The sequence below is a fragment of the Rousettus aegyptiacus genome, unplaced genomic scaffold (assembly GCF_014176215.1).
Source record: "Rousettus aegyptiacus isolate mRouAeg1 unplaced genomic scaffold, mRouAeg1.p scaffold_m13_p_3, whole genome shotgun sequence".
Taxonomy (NCBI): domain Eukaryota; kingdom Metazoa; phylum Chordata; class Mammalia; order Chiroptera; family Pteropodidae; genus Rousettus; species Rousettus aegyptiacus.
In genome coordinates, this window is record NW_023416306.1 from 107,377,070 (window position 1) to 107,391,727 (window position 14,658).

The 14,658-nt window shown below is 42.4% G+C and overlaps 1 protein-coding gene and 1 pseudogene across 2 annotated transcripts in view; one reads left to right on the plus strand and one right to left on the minus strand.

Annotated features, from left to right (window-relative positions):
- RNASE13 (ribonuclease A family member 13 (inactive)) overlaps window positions 1-14,658 on the plus strand; it is a 31,644-nt gene that overhangs the window by 6,764 nt on the left and 10,222 nt on the right. The window lies entirely within an intron of this gene.
- LOC118615095 lies at window positions 4,620-9,514 on the minus strand (annotated as a pseudogene).

The following is a 14,658-nucleotide window of genomic DNA, read 5'->3' on the forward strand; positions in this document are numbered from 1 at the left end:
GGAATTACAATAGCATGAAGTCATACTTCCACCCCCACCCCAAACACACAATCTTCAGAATTGCTTAGCCAGTGGGTACAAATCTGTCTCCAGTCCCTTGACATCCTCATTTCTGGGCTCATTGTCCACTTCCAGGTCTCTGCTCATATTCTACCTATTCCTGAGACCTTTGTTATAAACCTTTCAGTATATACTAAGCCAGCCTCCAAGTGCCGCCAAGCCAAACCCAATACCTAAGTGATTGATTCCAAGTAGTTACCTTATCTTGTTTTTTGTTTTGTTTTGTTTTTATTTCTGCCAAAAGATATTTTACTTCAAATGAGGAGTTTTGGTACCCCAAAAATCTATAATTGGTGAAATATAGCACTCCTAATTCCACGAACATAATTTTACCTCCTTACCATGAACACACGTGTTTACTCTTTCTCTTTCTCAGGCAAGCAGCCTGATATATTGAAGGAACTAGTTGCTTAACAATCCGTTATATTTTGTTTTTGTTTTTTAAAGCCACCTTACTTGGTAAAATGCGGTCTCAAAACTCCAAGCTTGGCCAAGGAGGAAAAGCTCCCATTGAGGATGGAGTCTAAAGCGTCGTCTCTGAGTTTTAGTTTTTCTTGGAGTATATTTTGCCAAATTCCTCTGCCACCACCACGCTGGCCTCAGGGAAGCCCTTCTCCCTTTCTCAGTTTCTCCAGAATGCAATGGAAGCCCTCCTCAAGTCAGCAGAGTGACCCATCTGGCTGCAGCACAGTGCAGGGGAAGGAGGGCCCTGAGGAGAGCTAGATACAGTTCTGGGTTTAATTCCCGTGTCCCACTACTGCCAGCCGTATGCTTTGAGTGCGGGATATTGCATCATCGGTGGCCACCGTCCCTCCTAAAAGCTCAGTAGAAGAAACAGACATGGGAACACAAGCAAATACAATCACCACAGCTAACTGTGCATCATGTACATGAAAAGAACACAAAATGGACTGGCCATGCAGTGTCAATGTGAATTTTTATTATGTCCCTTTTGTGCCCAGAAAAAGATTTTAAGAAGGTCACTCTGGATTTTTAAATTTTATGTTCCCTGTATTAAACATGCAAATCAGAAGTCCAGTTCTTCCTTAAGTTTTTATATTTAACTTATGAACAAGTACATTTTAATAATCTCTTTAAAGGATTGTATTTGATGACTATTTGTTACCACTTATAAATATAATTAAGACTCATTTAAACAAATTTAAAATATATTTTATAAATTTAACATATTCCATACTTTTATAAAGTAATTTGGTCTTCTGAGATAATTAACAAGACATTCCTAAATACCCAACCCCCTCCCACCAAAAAAATCCTCTTACAAAACTAACAATTTATAAATGTGGTGGTTCAATTTTTACATTTCAAAACTACTTTTAAAGGGAAGTTCTATTTCAAATCACACGTTTAAACGAATTATTCCTTTAAAGTTAGAATTGCAAGGCCAATTTTTACTGTAATAGACTCAGTTCTCTTAAACTCTGAAAATACCTAAAATACCAAATATGCACAAATTCCTTAATACAAACATATTGGTGCTATGGGTTTGATTCTCTTAAATATTTCTATACTTAATTTAAAAATTTCTAGATATTAAAACAAACTTACCCACTAGGAAATAATTATGTCATCTTAAATGGTTGGGGTGCCGCTTCCTAAGTGCGTTTTTTGAAAACAGGTCCTCAGTGGCCCAGAGAGCATAATCAGCGGAGATTTGTCCCGAGGCTTTCATGCAGCTCTTCTCAGGCCCCCAACTGCCCCACTGAGCCCTGTTTTATGGATGCTGTGTCATTACTCTGTGAAAGAGTCCGTTTCACAGTCAAAGCCCCTAGATTCAAGTTACACTTTGTCTAATTCTTCAACCTACGCACGGAAGTCAGAAACTCCTACCAAGGTTGCTCTACCACTTGTTGGGATATAATTAACCTATTTAAAGATTCATTCTATTCTGAATTCTTTCCACACTCTTTCCAGCTTCTGGGACCACAACTTCTTTCAGATATTGAATGACTGAATTTCACCTGGTGTTGCCTAACTCTGGTCACAGACCTAATGTTACACCAGAGACATAAAGCAGGAAGAAGATTAACTTGTAAAACATAAACAGGTTTTGGATTAGGATGAATGAAACCCAGGGAGAGGTGGGAGAAAAATGTTACAGAATCCATTTGATTCATTAGACTCTTCTGTTATTGTTTGATATGTTTCAATGTTTCAAAGGTATTATTTTTACCTGCCTCTGAAGCTAGATAGTGAATCATTGCAACAATTTGGATGTGTTTGTCTAGCTTTAAATGGCAGCACATGTTAGAAACCCAGTGATGTGGAAAAAAAGAAAACCCAAGAACTTTTGTGCTCTCTTAAATCAGTACTTGGAATAGATGGGTGATTATGGAGAAGCAAACAAACAAAAATGAATGAGTTCACACAGGTGTCGCTTAGATTAGGACCTTGAATGCTTGGGTATGATGTTCCACTCACCAAGACTGAGACCGCAGGATCAGTTTGGAAGCCTGGAAGACACGAGTGCTGTTCTTTAAGGTGCCTGTGGGACACCGAGGGGACTAGTATCAGTAGGTAGATGGAAACGTGTGCCTGGAATTTGGGAAATTGGGGCTGGAGATATGCTTTTGGGAGTAAATAAGTGGTGATTGAAGCCGTGAAGTGTACCAAGTCACTCAAGAGAGTGCGGTGTGGGCTAAGAATAGGACCTAAAAATAGGATCCTGAGAAACACCATCATTTAAGGTGCAGACAGAGGAAGTAGAGCCTGCCCATGACACCAGGGTGAAGCCAGAGGAGTAGAAGAATGTTGTTGTTGTTGTTGTTGTTTCCCTTCCAGTCTGTCTTCCTTGATCAGGAGCACAGGAGTGGGCGAGATAGCAGTGGTAGTGGTGGGCAGATCATGGTATGGCCGGGCTTCCTGGGTGCTGTGGGGAAGCTATGATCGGGGTGGATAGTGTGCATGTGGCAGGGAGCAGAGAGCTCTGCCTTAGATCTCTTTTTCTAAAAAGGAGGGAAGGGGATTGGGAGTCAGAATTTTTGGATTCTCTGCTTGCTCTACCAGATCACTTTTCACCAATCATCCTTTCCTTATTCTATTTTCCTTATTTTATTTTCCTACAAAGCCTTAGTCTTTGTAGGAAAATCTTTCTAAATACGGAAAGGGCAGTATGTGGAGGAAGCAGAGTTGGTAGAGGAAAGGAGAGGGGCTGCCTTATTGTTGAGTGTTTGCCTATGTGTATGTGTGTTTGTTGTGCACACGAGTACACATGTGTGAGTTCCTGAGTATGTATGTTTATGTGTATGGGTGTGTATGTCTTATGTTGGCATTTATGTGATGTGTGTGTATAATATGTGTATATTTTTCTCCGCATGAGTATTTATCCAGCTAGGTATAAAAGTTGAGAGGAAGCATTGAGAAACTTTTATGCCAATTTGATAGAGTGATTTTATGTTAATTGAATTTAATAACCCAAAATTTGGCCTTGTGTTTTCTGTATCTGCATGTTCTATTTCATTTTCCTAGTAATTTATTTCATTGTATTTTATGAAATTATTAATCTGTGGCAGACTGCATGTAAAACTGTTTCTTTGCTACAGTTAGAGAAGCCCTCATTAGGACCAGATCAAGATTCCTGGAAGGTTCTGATTCTGAAATTCCCAAGGGAGAGAAATTCACTTGAGAAGTCTGGGGTTCTTGCTCTGGGTCATATCTGTGAGGCATAAGATCAGCTTGAGCACTTGAGCACAAGCAAGGGGGTCAGGCCTTAGATCTGACTGGCATCCCAGGGCTCGGCCTGCTCTTCCTCCCCGTCATAGATGCTTGAAATGATGAGGGAAGAGAGGTGATTCTTTTTAACATTTTCGTTGCTGAATTCACTGCTTTCTGAATATGTGATATCATGGGGCCCTTCAAGTACCGAGGGATGGGATCGCCTGGCAGTTCTCAAGAGGGTGATGGCAGAGTCCAGGCTGCTCCTCCAAGCCGAGCCTGCTCAGGGTGCCGCCCTCCCTCCTGTCTGCCAAGCAAGTGAAGTTGATGTCTCGCAGAGATAGGAAGGGGTTTTTGAGCCTCCATACTTCACGTCCCCCACCCCCACCGTGCCCCAGAGAGTAACACACGCTCAATCAGGAAGAGCAGTCTTTTACTGAAGCAAAATAAGACACATTCCTTTGTCTGCCTTTGTCTGACTTAGCAAACCCAGCACAGATTCTTCTGCCCTCCTTCCGAAGATAATCTCCCCCACCTAAGATCCCTCCGAATTGTCTGACCACAGCCTTTCTAAGGCCTTGACCTGAGTTTGCATTTGTAATTTTATATTTTTCTTCTTTAAGACAGTCTTTAAAATATTATATGCCATAGGTCCCACAAAACCTGGACCCACCCTTGCCAAGATCCTTAGTACTTGAAGGGCCCCATGATATCCGCATATTCAGAAAGCAGTGTATTCAGCAACGAAAATGTTAAAAAGAATCACCTCTCTTCCCTCATCATTTCAAGCATCCATAAAACCCTCTCTGGAATTAAGAGTATGTGAACTTAGGTATGCAGGAGAGAAGTGGTATTTGCAAAGAGGATAAGGATTAGTAGAGAACTCAAGGAAGGGGAGGACACAGCAGCTTCAGGAGTCTGCAGAGGTTGGGGTGAGGGGAACACCTGGCTTTAGACATCAAGGGTACAGGAACCAGCAGGTACCTTAGGTCATCTTTCTGTTGTGGAGGGTCGCAGGCCATGATGTAAGGAGCATCCGGTTCCTTTTTTATACCTGCAGTCTGGGTGCTTCTCCATGTTCAGGGACATGGGCTTCTGGCTCAGGTGGCAGCTTTTAGGGCTGTATGGGGGTCTGGCAGGTGGCGGCCACACTGTAGAAGGATTTATGCAGGAAAGTGTTGAGATCTTTGCAATGTTTTGTATACTTGTTGGCATTGCCCGTCGCCATGTTGCATCTCTGCCTGTTGGGTTGCTTGTTCCGAGTTTCAAACCCCTGTGCTGAGGTCATGTGTTTGAGCTTGGCACTGAATGAGGCTTGGGCCACCTAGAGGCAGGCAGCAGGAGCAGCAGCAGGGGGCAGAATCCTGCTCTGGCAGGTGCCTAAGGGGAACAGTGCCACAGAGGAAGAGGTAGCTAGGTGAGTAGATCACCAGATGGAGGGCCCTGCTAGCCCTTCTAAGAATTTTGTACCCTAAGTCAATCATTGCAAGGCTCCTGCAGCCTTGAATATTTAAGAAAATCATTGGCATTTTATTGTTCAGTCCCAGCAGATCATGTGCCTTTTTATACCCCTAATAAATATTTATATTGTTTATCCCTCAAAAGAGTTTTATGAAGTGAGTATGATTACTTTTCTTTATATATGAGCCAACTGAGACTCAGAAAGGTTAAGGAAATTGCCCATCATTACACAGCTAGAGAGTGTCAAACACAGGATTTTGATCAATGCCTCTTGGCTTCCAAAGCTCCAATTCTCTCCACCCACCCATGTTTCTTGTGTGAAACTCTGAGAAGTCAGACTACAAAAGCAAACTAATCTTGGAAGAAAAATAAGCCATGGGTCCATACCTCACTCTCCTAGGCTAACTCAGGCATTCCTGAACGAGACAATATTAAGGTTGTGGAGTCAGGCTAATTCCTGTCTGTTCTGAAGCCCAGTTTCTCATTTTCAGTAATGGAATCACTGTTCCAGCAAGCAAAATGGCATAGTGAGTTAGGTTCCTTCCATGGCCAATGGTTTTCCCTGTTGGAGAAAGTTTTGAGATGATAGAGGGTCAGGGCTGGAAGAGTCCTTAGAGGTCATCTCAATAACCTCCCTATTTTACAGATGGAGGAGCTGGAGGTCCTGAAAGAGCAGTGTCCTTCTCGAGTCCACCAAATGAGTGGCAGAGCTGAGGCTAAGAGCTCCTTGACTTTCAATCCACCCCTTTGGTCTAGTGCCAGTTAGAAAATGAAGGAGAAAGTGGTTTCTGCAGAGGCAGACCATAGCGAGTGTTTCTCTGTTTGAATTTAAATGGTGTATACACATTGCCTTCAATAATTCTTTTCTAATCCTTCTGATAACATTTAGGGAAAAGTCTCCTCTTACAGAAAGAAGGTCAATTCTTTGTTTCTCTCCCCTTTTCAACAGACCTCAGGCTGAGTCTTCAGCTAAGAATAATCTCTCATTAGAATTTTTAAACAGTAGATGACAGTCATTACATTTATTTTTACTACTATTTATTAGGTGGTACTCCTTCTTTGAAATATGATGTTACACAGTTTTGTTTTCAAAGTATTATTTGAATTAAAAGAGTACATACTTATGGAGTAAATTATGAATTAGTGGCAGTAAGTGGATATTGCAACAGTTGTCAAGAGAGAAAGCAAATGACGTAAGTTGGGGAACTTGCTCTGGGTACAGCCTCTTAAGTCTGTGTGGGCGTGTTGGACCCCACCCAATATCTCCACCTCTGGGATCTGTGTGACTTCACTGCCTTTTAGATAAAAGGCTCCTCATAGTGGCTTAAATTCCTTAGGCAACTAGGATCTGCATTGCCAGATAAGAATCTTCTGAGACGTTTGTCTGTCGCTCTGCCTCTAAGGTAGAGCCTGGGTCACTAGCGGAGTTCACCCTTTCCATGGTGGGTCTCCCTTCATGTACTCCTCCCACAAAGCTAATAAAACATTGATTCTTGAACCCAGGAGAACATTCTCCAGCAAGCAATTGACTTGGGCCCCAGGGAGCAAATATATGTATGTATTTATTCAGGAAGTCATTCCTCTTTTACAGGCCCTCAGCCGAGCCTCTCCCATTGGGATGGAAGAATTACTAAGCGATTATTCATTAACAGTTGCAGACCCAAGCTTCTGGCTTTGGAGTGAGAGGGTGGGAACAGCAGCAGGAGTCAAGGGCTGGCAGAAACATTTCATGCCAACCGAGATGATAGACTATGAACTTTGCAAGCTCTGAATCAAATTAAGTTGCAAACGTGCTTTCCCTCAAGTAGGTGCTGACCCTGTACCTGGCCAGCCCCACTCAAGGAGGCCTGGGGAGGGGGTTCCTTTGATTGTGTACTTGATCTGGGTCATTCATCACAAGTTTCCCAACTGCTACTGTCTCAAGGCTGTGTTACCTATTAAGCACTAGAGGCTCAGTGCCTATGGTCTGGGAGGTTTTCAAGGGCCTACGATATTTGAGACTGGAGAAACAAATATATTAGCTTCAATACAGAAGAAGTCAACTGAGAAATCAAATTTAAAATATTTACTTACTTGCTACCACAGTATTATAAAGCTGATTTCATTTGTTTTGAAATTCGGCATGTATAAAAATTTGATTACATTGGAAAACAATCTTAGGTTAGATTTTTTCATTTTACAGGAATTCCCAAGTACCATGATTATAGAAGGAACAATGCCAATTATAAATTCCCTGTAGTCAAATAATTTCAGAAGTAAAACTTACTAAAATCGCTTCAGATACGTTTCTGTAAGAATTATATTGAAGGAGGAATATATATTTGGTATATTCGATGTGGTGTGATGAAATGTTAGAGTGCCTGGTATGGTCTGGTGGCATTGAATATGGCCCTAGACATTCTAGGGCCAGTTGCCTTGAGTGTAATATTTATTCTGCTTTACTAAAGGCAGCCAGGGTAATACAAATCGCACTGCTTAATGGTCAGGTCAGCACAGTGTTGTACAACAGCCACAGAAGGACAGGAATACTACTAACCACCTTTTACGAACATCTAACATGTGCTTAACACAGTGCTAGTTGATAGCTATCACTTAAAAAGATGCTTACTGTGTCAAGGTGTTGTGCTTTCTATATGATTTTATATACAAAATGATAGTATGTGTTCCATGTTATTATCCCCATTTTACAGAAAAGGAAATAGGCTTTGGTTAAGATCATAGATTTAATAAGTGGCAGGGCCAGGACTGAAAATGAGGTCTGGCTCTAAAATTGTGTTGTCCCTCTATGCCACACTGGTTTCCTGCTTATGGGCTGAATCACCTTGTGTCCAAATTCTATTCTAATAGGCTGGTCTTCCTTTTGTCTCCTAGAAGTGCTTTATTCCCTCCAACTTGACTTCTTTTTTTCACTCTTACCTGAGAGCCCTCCCTCATATATTATTAACCTGTCAGAGCTTAGCTATATCATATCATCTTGATCATGGTCAAATGTATAAAGCTTCCTATATAACTCCACCTCAGGCTAATCCCTCTGGAACATAACCTTCTTTAGCATTAACTCCTGGTGCCACTCATATGGGCACTTAGTTGTACACTACCTTGTTTTGTTATTTAGCTCTTACATGTGTATCCAGTTTTCCCAACTAGACAGTAAACTCACGGGTCAAGCAGGAGTCTGGTCCTTTCATGCTTCTCTGTCTCCATAGTGCCAAGCACACTGATAGCTCACGAGGATACTCAGTGACTGTGTTGAAGTGAATCTCCTCTCAGTCTCCTCTTCATTTGTAACGTGAAGAGTTTCAGTGTAGTAATTTCTAAAATGCCCCCCGGTTCTAACACTCTATGAAACAAGAAGAAACATCAAAATGCACGTAGCCAGACTAGAACATGAGGAGAGGACCTACAGGAAGATCACAAAGGTAGCTCCAAAAAGGGGTGGTAGAGAATAAGCATTGATCCCCCAAGGGGCAGTTTTTTTTTTTTTTTTTTTCCATGAAAGGTGGGTGAGAGTGCCACAGAATTCCATTTGGGTTGCTGACCTGAAGCCCAGCAGCACCAAGAGGTAGTCTTTGAACTACAAGTGCCACCCCCAGTGTATGTGTCAGGCTTCAAACTGCAAACAGCCTCCTGGTGGTGAGAGGCAGAGTCTTCAGGAAGAAGGGGATTCTGGAGGAGCGGGCCAGTGCAGGAAGGGCTGGGGCCACTACAAATGACCAGGAGTGGCTAAGGGGAAAATGTTCTGAACCTTGGCTTGTGTTCTGTATGACAGGGGTCTCCAACCCTCCAGCCGCAGACCAGAACTGGTCTGTGGCTTGTTAAGAACCAGGCCGCACAACAGGAGGAGAGCAGCGAGCAAGCTAGTGCAGCTTCATTTGTATTTGCAGCCGCTCCCCTGCGCTAGCATCACCGCCTCAGCTGCACCTCAGATCATCAGGCCTTAGATTCTCATGGGAGCAGAGGTCCCTGGTGCCAAAAAGGTTGGGGACCGCTGCTGTATGAGATTGTCCCTCAGTAGAAGGCTCAGTTCACAGAGGTTTGTATGAGGATAGGTGCAGCTGTGTGTGACTGACCAGCTGGAAGCTGCACTGCTCTGATAAGGTGCTCATGACAGGGTGTGAGAAGAACTGTTGCTGGTGCTGGTTCCAAGGCTGAGCTGAGCTGGGATGTAGAAGCCTTGAAGTAAAATGCACCCAGAGACAAGGCGAATAAAGGTATAACATTGGCTTCAAGAGGCAAGTGGCTGTTGACAGGACTGTTTCTCTAGGCACAACATAAAAAATTTTTAGCTAATTTTCTGCCAAACAGCTTATACCTCCATGGTGGACCATCTGGGGCCGGGACAGGTGTCTGGAAGGAGCACTTAAGTCCTAATAGTGGATTACTCTGACATCTGGGCATTTGACTAGCTCTGGCTGTGAAACGTTATTGGAAAATGAGACCGAGATTGTGAATATATAGATCCCCAGTTACTTGTTAGTGTATATAGCAATATCCCTGGGAGAGAGAGTAGAGGGAGAAGAAGGGAATTGTGCAAACAGAATGAAAGTCTAGGAAGCTGGGTAGAAGTGAGCTCAGGCCGACAAAGCCCAGAGGGATAAAAGAAGGATGAGGGGGCCGCAAGGCAGCATCCTACTCCTGAGCAGCTGTGGAAAACAACAGGGCTACCTTGCCCCAGCTTCTCTGAAAGTCCTCCTTGGTCTATTTGCTGGGATTGTGGTGTTGGCAATGAGTCAACAACTGGAGCAGGGGAACTGGGTCGGTCTCAGATTGAGGCAGGAGCCTTGTCAGAAGCTTCCGCAGAGAATCTCTCCAAGAGGGGTCCCTGGGTCTGAAGGCCCATATAGCTATGAGATACCCTGAACTCTGAGCCTTGGAGCCCTGTCACGTGAAATCCAGTTGCCACCCTCCTGGGCAACCTGACTCTGTTCCTTGGTCAATTTTTTTTACTGTGTAGCCCTTTGGAGCCTTCTCAGGGAGCCGGTCCCCCTGTGATCTTGCCTCAGTGGGTGCATTGTTTCCTTTTGTTCTTGATGTCAGGATCTGTCCTCAGGAAAAGGATGTGGTCTTCACCCCAACCAGAGGTGAGGCATATGACTCCCCTCACATGGGTTTTGTGGCCTTTATCTCACTACGAGCCTGTGTGCAGCATTCGGATCTCCCAGGATTGACAATGACAACCATGATAAAAACAATCATAGCTAATATTTACTAGGTTTCTATGTTCCAGTCACTGTTCCAAGTGCTCTGCGTATATTCTCTCTCTCTCTCTCTCTCTCTCTCTCTCTCTCTCTCTCTCTCTCTCTCTCTCTCTCTCCCTCCCTCCCTCTGTGATTCAGCATGCAAAGGACCTTCCTATTGTCCTGGCTCCATGATTATCTAATCTTCCTCACACCATTCTTCAAAAGAATTACTAGTCAAAGACACAGACTCATGGAAAGAAAGTTAAGGAAAACCTCATCAAGGCCAGTGTAGTCCTGCCCTAGGCTGAATGCAGATGTGTGCCAAGAGTACACAGACCACAAGATAAATGTCTTCTTTTCCAATTTTACTAAAACTATTTTGGGGGGAGAGGAAACAAAGCATTATTTTTACATAAAATAAAACTATATGATGGAGTATATTGAAAAATTCAAATAAATTGCATTTAAGAAATAATTTTTAAAAAAATTATTTTTGTCTGACCTTGAGCCTTTATCTACTCTTGGCTAGGAGTTTTTTGTTTTTTGTTTTTTTTGTTTTTTGTTTTTTGGCAAGGGGAGGCTGAGGAGTTTGGTCTCCTTTGTTTAAATTTCTTTTTTTTCTGTCATGAAAGTCAGGCCTACTGCGTCCATCACAGGTTTGACCACTTAACCCTTAACAGCACAGTAATAAATATAAAGGATCTCGAATTTTTCTACATGCAAGCCACTGTACTAAGTGCTGTATATATATTGTCACATTTAATCTCCATATTATTCCTATGAATTAAGTTTCCTTTATATAGATGAGGAAATTCCCATCTACCTAAGACTAGAGGACTTTCTAGCATAGTATGTATTTTCAGCATGGATGGACATCTTTCCTTTCCTCCCCTCTTGTAAACTGTGGACTTCCTATGAGACCTCTTTAGTCATGTCTTCTCATGCCCCTGTGGCTTCATGGATGCTTCCAAGCTTACTGGCTTTGGTGTCTTGCACAGGTAAACATCCTGCTAAGAGCTGTAACTGCTCTTTCTACCCCTCCATGGTGGGATGGGGGTAGGAGGAGGGCTTTAAAACAGTGAGGATCTTAAGCCCTTTTGGAGGGCTCCAATTGTGCAGGAGCAGAGGATAAAAATGATGAAATGCGCCAAGGCTCTCTTCAGAGAGAAGGCTTCCTGGATGTTGCTGCTTCTGGTATGTTTTCTGCTGCCATAGCTCTAGGGTTATTCCCTAGAGCCATAGATATTATGACGAGGGCTAACTGAATCAATGTGAGGAGAAGGGTTCTGATATCAAGGGTATTTCCTTCCTCCTACACTCTGCTTTTGAGATCAGGACCCTTCTCCTCACATTAACTCAGTTGTCCCTCTTCATAGAATCTACAGGTCATTTACTCCAGAGTGTGGAGACATTGGGGAACCAGCATCAAGTGAAAAAGTCTCCTGCCTAATTAACCTCAGTCTCACTCTTAGGAAAGCTAACTCACTCCAGTTGCAGATCTTGGGTTAATTTCTTTACTGTATTCCATTTCTGTTCCTTAGGTCCAGATTGGAACAATTCTTTAACATCATCTACACAAGGCTGGGCAAGACTTCCTTGAACACCCTCCTACCCATTCCAAGCTCTCACCCCCAGCAACAGAAATGTCTCATAATTAATCAATCTCCTCTCTTACTTTTCAGCTTTCAAACAGGCATACATTAAGTTCAGCTTGACTTGGTATTAGCCCAAACATGTTATTCATTTTGGTCCTCAGCTTTGACCTTTGGAAGGCTGAATAGCCAAATGCCTATTTTAACATTATTCCTGGCACCCCTAATCTTGGCTGTGATCAAGATCGTGCGAAGGAATAGGGAACTGTCAAGCCGAATCAGTGAAAGCATCAGGAATGAGAACAAAGCAGGTCCTTTCAATTTATTATTAAATATCTGAAGAATCACTTTCAAATAGTGGTGAGCATTCTAGGTGAAACTTGGAGTGAAATTTTCCTTATGAACTTTTTGAATGTTAAAATTCCATCAGCTAGCAGAAGTATAAATGTATATTTATTAAAGAAAAATGCTGTAATAATTAATGGTTATGAAAGCTTATGTTATACATGAAATAATTACTAAGAATTTTCACATAGTTAAAAATAGAAAAATTAGTTGACAGTTAATAGGAGAGAGCGTATTAGCTGGATAATTATAGAAAGAACTTTATAAGCTTTTTGAGCCCAAAGTATTTGTAACAATTTAATAAATAATAGAAACGCTGTTTAATTTAACAGATAGTATAAGGCAGAACAATAAAAGTTAGATTATGTTATAATTCTATCTATGATTTCAATTGATTAGTATATTAGCATTTGTCATGTTAAATAAAATAATCCTTAAGAACTATACTTTTGGGAGAACTAGCCAGGGAAAAAATTTAGATCATTTTTTCAATTAAAAAACATATAAATAAATAAAGAACTATACTTTTTAGGAGAATTTTTTATTGAGTTATAAGTATAATTTACATACAGCGAGTACACAAATCTTAAGGTACAGCTCAATGAGTTTCACAAAGTAAATATCTTCAGGCGAGAAAGAACATGTCCAACTTACCTCTGACCCCTTGCCAGTTAGTACTCTCCAGGGTGGTTTCTACCTCTGTCCCCACAGATTACTTTTGGATTATGTTTAATTTTTAGTTATTTAATTCTATATAGGTCAGAAGTCTTTCAAGAAAAAGTCCTATTTGGAAATTCTTCTCATTTTGAGAGGATATAGCAAAAGCATAATTTTAGCCACTTCAAACTTTTATGAGGAGAATGTCTTCGAAACCATAATATCACATAAGGAAAATCATGAATAAAGAATGTATAAGGAGTTGTGAAAAAAGAATAAAGTGAAGAGAAAAATCAGCTATGCCCAAGAATCTTGCACCTCAGTTGAAAATCTGTTTAGACTGATAAGTGTCTAGCATGGTGACCACAGGATATAGATTTTACACTCAGCCATTTGGTCACAACGGTTACTTTGTGTACCTCTTATTTCAAGCCTCTATGATGTATTTAGTGCATCTCGACTTATCAACTTATTGGCCCCGCACTCTATTTAAATTGTTCAATGTTCTCTTCTCCTTTCTTTTGATTATCCCTTCTTTACCTTCTCACGTGTCATCTCAAACCACCTATCTCACCCAATAGGACTCTCTGTCTGCAGACTTGTCCTCTAACTGACTCATAAACAAGGTAGTCGCAGAAGAGAGCCCTCAAGGCAAACTAAGTGGGGTATTGGTCTGCATGTTTGCCAAAGGTGGATATGACTGGACAGGGATATTTCTAATACTACTACCATTACTAGTTGTCATTATTGAATGACAGTGCCTGGGGCTGACTAAGGCTCCATAAATGTCATTTCTAAATCTCTCCACAATCCTGTTGGGTAGGTGGTATTATTCCCATTTTGCTATATGGAAGTACAGCTACAGAGAGGTTTAGTCATTTTCTGGAGGTCACGCAGCCCGCAACTGCTGAGCCAAGATTTACATTCAATTCCATCCGGCTCCAAAGCATCCTCTGACTCTGGTAAGAAGTAAAGGAGAGCTAGAGTTGATAGGCAGAGAGTAGACTCCCCAGCCGGGATAGGCAGAGAGTAGACTCCCCAGCCGGGAAGGGAAGGTCTAACAACTTAGCTGGGTGCTGAAGGAGGGCAGGAGGGATGAATATGGGATGGGGCGTGGTGCAGTTTGTCTGGGGCTGAGATAAAGGAAATGGGGAGGGCCTGATGAGAGTCAGAGCGGCAGGCAATGTGGGAGGGGCTATTAGGACCATGGCAACAGAAGGCCATAGCTTCTCCAGCTCTGCTCACTAGAGGGGGAGCATGGTATCTGTGGCCCAGGGGAACAGGGAGGTGGCATTTTCATATCTCAACCTCGATGGCTGGGAAGAGTGCCAGAGTAGAGAGTCAGGGAAGCACCGAGGCAGAAGAGATGATTATCAGGAGGAAGGAAGCTCTGGCAGCTCCCACCAGCCTGTTTGTGACAAGCAGGCTCTGGGTCAAGGAAGTCTCTTGGGGTCAGGGGAAATGTGACCTGGAGCAGGGGGATAAAGTTGGGACACTCCCCTTATCCTATGCCTTCAGGCCAAGGGGATGTAGCCAGAGCCAGGCCTAGGTCCTACCCAGGCTGGAAAAGCAGTGGGCTGGAGAAGCAGGGTGGCAGTTAGAGAGACAGAGAGACTGAGAAAGCGAGAATGAATTAAAATCCCTGAAGCACCTTATAAACAGTCTTTTGGCTAGAGAGGCAATGACCT